The sequence below is a fragment of the Asparagus officinalis genome, unplaced genomic scaffold (assembly GCF_001876935.1).
Source record: "Asparagus officinalis unplaced genomic scaffold, Aspof.V1 AsparagusV1_Un1859, whole genome shotgun sequence".
Classification (NCBI taxonomy): Eukaryota; Viridiplantae; Streptophyta; class Magnoliopsida; order Asparagales; family Asparagaceae; genus Asparagus; species Asparagus officinalis.
Window position 1 is genome coordinate 1 of NW_017974118.1, and position 6,887 is coordinate 6,887.

The following is a 6,887-nucleotide window of genomic DNA, read 5'->3' on the forward strand; positions in this document are numbered from 1 at the left end:
AACCCCGACCAAAATTGTCGGGGTTTGGAACCCCGACCATTTGGCAGAGCATGGCTTTCTCGCCGAGGCGAATTTAGCGAATTTATAAATGCCCACCCACTTATGGTGGGCCCCCCACTTATAAAATGCCCACCCGACCCACTCGACAAGGCAAAAATTGATGAGATTTCTAAAGGTCAAACCTCACAAACAATCATATCATCCTGGTTTGTTCTCCTCTAGCCCTACTGAGTAAACAAAGAAGCAACAGAGCTTGCCCCATTAAGAAACCTCCTCCTAGGGATCTTCTGCATGAGCTGCTAGTGCTCCCACTCTAGCGACAACCACCCTGGTCTCCTCCTCCCTCCGCTGCCTCCCCTCCTCGACTTCTTTGACCCCGGCGACAGTAGTGGCGATGTCGGCATCGAGCTTCCTTCGACGGCGCTACTGCTGCCGCCGTCAAAGGAGAAGCAAGACTCCATTTTCAGGGCCCTGATTAAGCCCAGTTAGCACTTCAGGCCAGCAACACAACTCAATTCCCTTGAGTTCCTCGCGCTGCTGCTGCTACTGACGATGATTCCCCGTTGTGGATCTTTTGAATTCTCGCTTGCCCTAATCGCTATTTTTTAACCCCTTTTTTTCTCGAAACTCAGAAAATGGGAAAATTAGAGCATTACAGAGTAGGAGGAAAGAATTAATGGGTAAATTTGCTTCGTCCAACTGGTCGGGGTTCCCAACACTGATAATTTTGGTCGGGATTGGGAACCCCCAACTACTTTGGCCCTAAGACGACTTTTGCTAACCCCGCTCGTAGTTAGAAGAGTTTCTAATTAGTCAGGGTTGGCAACACCGATTAATTAGAAGTTCACTTCTTTTTTAAACGACCCAATTTCTGGCCACGATGCTGACGTGGCCAAAAATTGGGGTCAATGTCTAAATATTCTTAGATTGGGTCGATTTTTGGGATTAAATTTGGGAATGAGGCTATTTTGAAAATTTCTCCTATAATATAAATTTTCATATCAATAGATGAGAAATGTCCACGGACAACAATGAAACAGATTGCATGTGTCGTGAAAGCAACGATATATAAAAGAATTTTTTTTCTACACAAATATGCAAAAATGTATTACTTGTGAGCAAGCTATTCTTTTTGACTGGTCAACTACTTTGATTTATGCTAAAAGGTAAATGTTTTTTTTGTTGAATGTTTATTTTTCCTGGGTGAAGCATCTTGGAAGTTTTCATGTGATTATTGTACCATCTTATGCTTGTGGTCCATGTGATTATTATGAAGTCTTTCTTTCTTTTCTTTCATCCACCTTATTCATCAATTGGTCATTTAGTTGTAACGTTGGGTCATCTCATCTTCATAGCAGATTATCCTTCATTCACCTAAAATTGTCAGGCTTGATTTCTGGACACGGGTGGCATGATGCATCTGACACTTTGCGTTTCATTTTGCTTAGTAAACTTCTTGATAAGTTTTTTTGTAGATAAATTACTTAATGTTTGTAAATGTGAATGTGTTCTGGCATGACTTTGACTTCCGTTGAAATATTTCCTGACTTGTATCTGTACATATGAATTTGCTCTGGCATAACTTTTTTTTGTCTTACTGTTTCCTTGTTAGGCAATACTCACCAGAACTAGCTTTGGTGCAGGCAAAGGGCTGAGAATGACAGTACAGTTGTGGATGCCCCCGAAAAAGCTGAAAAATTTGCTCAGAGGTGCTTTTATTATTCAACTAAAGATAGACCCCTTGAGATCTTCATTTACATACTCAGAAGTTTGTAGTTGCTACCACTCGAAAACCAATTAGTTTGAAAATTCTTCAATAATTTGACATAAGTAATTTTTTAACATGAGGGGAGACTTTTCATATTTGACATGTTTCTGACTCATGCAAAAGGAAGATAGGGTATGCATGCTCATTTATATCCTTCACATATTCTCGTTTAAAGAGCTTACATGTTATGGAAAAACATATTGGAGATATACAAGTTGTATAGATTACCATATTTCTCTTCGTGCAATTTCAAAGTAATGCCTTTTTTTAAATAAGCCATATAATCATGCTTGATTGTGTTTTCACTTTTATCTTACTTTGTCTCTTTAATAACTAAATTAGGATTACGTTGAGGACTTGTTGATTTATATTAGCAGAATATTTAATTGACTTATTTCATCCAGGGATGTCACTGCTATCTGAAATTTCGTTTATGGCCCCCCTTTCGGTACAATTATATTATTCTCCCCCCTCCTTCCCTCTCATCGGTACAAATATATTATTTTTATTTTTCCCTTCCTTGACCAAAAAAGATGCGGTTGGGCTTAAATATGCTTAAGTTGACATCAGCTAAATTGATAATTCATTTGTTTCTTTAAGAGTATGCTTACTTTGGTAAATGGTTTGTCAGTCATCTTCTTATGCAGCTGATCATGAACTGCCAATTATTCATAGACATGTTGCTTAAATTAATTTCTCTGATCCATTACAATTATCTTGTATTATTCTCTATTTGTGATAATAGTGCAATAACATCAGATTGAAGCAAGGCAAATGTCATTATAAGCATCTCAAGTCTGTCTAGTTTGTTGTCTTGTGGTGTTGATAGGTACACAGCAATTCTTGAAGACATAAAGAAGGATCCTGAGAGTCATGGTGGCCCCCCAGATGGCATTGTAAGCAAACTGTTATAAGTTAGTTCTCATATCCCTTTGAAGCTAAAAGTTGATTTTCCTCCCAAAATTTATGAATTTTGTTTTTGTGTATAAAAAGTCAGTATCAAGTTGTAACTAATATTGCCTGCTTATTTTAGCTTCTTTGCAGGCTTCGTGAGCAGGTCCTTAGAGAACTAGGTTTCAGAGACATATTTAAAAAGGTTAAGGTATGTTTTCAGGGGAAAAAAACTCCAGGTTCCCTTTTTAATGCTTTTGTTTTTTAGATTATGAATTTACTGATGTGCTCCAATCTATATTAGGATGAGGAGAATGCTAAAGCTATTGCACTCTTTGAGGGAGTTGTTCAACTTAATGATGCTATTGAAGATGATGGCGAGCGTGTTGAGAACTTGATTAAGGGTATTTTGGCGGGCAATATATTTGATTTGGGATCTGCACAGGTACAAACTATTAAGGTTACATATGCTGTATTTCATAAATATCCTTTTGAATGCCACTTTTGAATATTTGGTATATTTACTGAAGAGGGAGAACCATCTCATGGCTATGGTTGGTTCCATGAAAAATTCGTAGATACTTAAGTGGGAGAACCATTTCATGGCTATGGTTGGTTCCATGAAAAATTCTTTGATACTTTTGATTATCTTGTATTAGTTGTCAGATAGTTATGTCATTTGTTATAAAGATTAGTTTTCATATTAGTTGACAGTCTATTGGGTTTTTAAGATCACATCATTTCAAAGTTTTACTTTATTTAGGCAATTGGTTTGGCTTTTGTTTCTCATCTTATTGTAGACGAGCTTAATGTGTTTAACTTCCTTCATTGAAACATAGAACAGTTATATTAATATGCCAAAATGAACTTTTACTCTTGCATCCTCCATAAATAATTTTTTTAACGTATAAAAAAGGAAATCATATTTCAGTATGTCCGTTGCATTATCAAAGAATTATAGGAGTGCGTTGAATGTCAAACAATCTGAAATTGTATTTCTAATTAACATTCAGCTTGGCTGAAATAAGTGTCCAATATTTTTTCCTAGAAGTGGCGTCATGTTGAACTCATATTCGAAAATAGATACAGCTTCATAGTAGACATGTTTCTGCTGTCTAGGTGCCCCCCCAGAATTTCTGTTGCCAGAAGAATCTTTTTACTTTGGAAGTACTTAGCAACACAGGATAATCATTTAATGATTAAAGAACCATGGAAAGAATCATGCCAACAGCAATAAATTTCATGAGATTTGGAATAGAATCTAGAAATCAACTGAAAACAAGATCGTCCTGGTCTGCTTGATATAAGAAAAGGCAGTGCCTTTGAGATAAATATCTCATCTCTTCTAATCGTACAGGTATATAACCCTTAAAAAAACATCTAGCATCTTGAACTTGTAATATCCTGAGGGTTGCTACTTTTCAATATATTGTGGTTCTGCTTTCTTATCTGCTTCACTGTAATGTTGTAATCAAAGTTATGTCAGTGACGAGAGGCTTTGTGAACCTACTGCATGGCCATTAAACATGGAAAAGGCATGGATCTTAGCTGTGTGAACTTCCATCAAGGGGCTAACAATGTTTAGATCTTCCAAAGCATTGATAATTCCTGTGAATCAAAGAACTGCAGGTTAGGTAAAAACTTCTAGTAATATATGATTTTCCTGTCTTGCATATATATTTTTTGCTTTACCCATAGTAGGACACTTCACATTACTATTTGTAGTGAGATCTCTGAAATCAAGTGTGGCCATCAAAATTTTCGTGTCATAATCAAAATTTCTTAGCTTGCAGATAGACAATGCACACTATTTCTAATAGTTCCTTTGTAGTATAACCTTTTAAAGTAAAATTTATGTTTTAAATCTTTATAGCTTGTCACATATTCTTCTTGTTTCTGTTAATGTAGCTTGCAGAAGTTTTTGCTAGGGTTGGCATGTCTTTTATGACAACTTGTCAAAATCTTGTCTCCCGACCTTGGGTAATTGATGATTTGGACACATTCAAGACGAAATGGATTAAAAAGTCATGGAAAAAGGTAATCTGTCTTGCCATACTTCCGCTTTTGTGATTGATTACAATGGAATCAGTGACTGCAATAAACTTGGAGGATTTCTTTTTATCTCAGCATATTTGTTTTAACTGAATATTATGTGTTGGATTTTTTAAATGAAACCATTTTATTATACTTCTCATAATCTAAAATGCTGAATCCCAAAATTAAATTCTTGTACTTTTTTGGTTGCAAAACCTCACAGAAGTAGGAAAGGAAGTTATGCTGAGAGTTGACAGATGTCTCATAGAACTTATCCAAGGTTGTGTAACGAATAAAATGGAGCAAAGAGGTGACAAAGCTTAGGCTTTTATAACTTCAATGGGGCTTAAGTGGCAAAAATGCCTGGTCAATCTAAAAATAACGAAGTACGTGTACTGTAGAAGAGCAGATGGTAACATAAACTTAAAAAAGACAGAAAAATAAGGATAAAGGAAAAATTAGACAAATAAGCATATTTATCTGCTGATGTCAATGGATCTTATAGTTCATGATGTCTATGTTCAACATTTCAGCAGAGCAAATGTTTAATGTAATAACATTGAGATTGAATGAATTCATAGTGTACAATATTAACATATACAAGTCAAAATTATGAATGAAAAGTAAGCACTACTGTTAAGTGCATGATCAAAGCTCTTCCAAACTTCTCCAAATGGTATTGACCATAAAAACAAGAGAACGCAAAATAAACATCTGAAGTAGCATGGCCGGCCCATAAACAGAATTTAAACCAGTATAAAAAAGGTAAAAATGTTTAGTTAAAGACCATTAGTTGTTGATTCTTCTGAGTTCCAAGCCTCTTTGATGGAAAAATTTTCAAAAATGAGAAAATATTACTGCATACTAATTACTTATATAACACCAAATCATTATTACTCAACAACAACAATTAACAAACTAAATCACATGAGAAAAAAATTTCAAGCATAATAACAATCCTATTAGTCATATAAACCAAAATCAAGGATGTAAGGTAAAATTATAAAAAATCTAAGTTAAGATCTTAAGCTGTTGGATTATCACAATTTAATAATTTCAGTTTATGATCAGTTTATGTTTTATGAAATCAGTAATTAAACTAGTTAGTTCATTAATTCAAATTTTTGATCTTAGAAACCTAGTCCAAGTAGGTTATTAATCAAAGTCTAATCTCCCTTTACCATACTAGTCAAATTAAAACTTTAGATCAATAATTTGCTACTATACATTTTACTCTTATATTCAAAAAATGTGAAAACTGAAAAAATGAAATATTTTTAAATATTTAATGATGAAATTTAGTAAATTGAAATCTGTTTTACCATTGTATTAGTACTACTAAATTTTATCTAAATTACGAAAAAAATGAAATCTTTTAAAATATTTAATGATGAATTTTAGTAAATTGAAATCTGTTTTACCATTATATTAGTACTGTTAAATTTTATTTTAGAAAACTAAATCACTTAACCAAAGTCTGCACTGCTATCACTTATACATATTTTGAATGTACAATCACTAATATACTACTCTAATAATTACTTAACTTGATTGAAAATGAATTCTAAAGAAATGCCTGAAGTTGCCACTTGCCACCAAATAGTGGTAGATGGTTGAGGGAGGTCATAAGATCCTCTATGATGATGTGATGAAGTCATGAAGCAGTGAGATAACCCATGAAAAATGAGATTGCGAGTTGAACCTGTAAGAAGAGAACCACAGAAGATATTGAGAGGAAGAAAAAAGAGAGAGAGAGGACTGCGACAGTCTAGAGGAGGTCAAGTGAGATAGAGAGGGTAAGCCAAAAATTGGTGCTGAAAGCGGGACATCTGACATGAGATAGCAGTAACTAGAGGGGGTAAGTGGGGGTGAAACCAACTCTTTGGATTAGCGTGGAATATAGGGTTTATATAGTAATAGGTTCATTTTCTTTGACAATTAAAAAAGGGGATTTCTTGGTGCTTTTAGGCCAAGCACTTACCACGATCCAAAGCTTCTGACTGCTGAATCCAGCCCCTGGGCCCTGAGCACCACGACTTACTAATATTTAGAGCACTGGTCTAATCACTCTTATTTTTTTATCACTTAAAATTGCACAACTCTAAGAGGCAGATGTCGGAGTTACTTTTCATCTCCTAGTGGGTGTCTCGGGACTGAGAGCGGTCGACCGATGAAGGCTCTGCGGTCGACCGGA

General features: G+C 35.1%; 1 long non-coding RNA gene across 1 annotated transcript; it reads left to right on the forward strand.

Annotated features, from left to right (window-relative positions):
• Positions 1-1,599: 1,599 nt before the first annotated feature.
• On the forward strand, positions 1,600-4,687 carry LOC109828500. The gene is made up of 5 exons (XR_002243724.1): positions 1,600-1,709; positions 2,598-2,664; positions 2,802-2,870; positions 2,964-3,104; positions 4,568-4,687. It is a non-coding gene; the product is annotated as an uncharacterized LOC109828500 (long non-coding RNA).
• Positions 4,688-6,887: the final 2,200 nt, after the last annotated feature.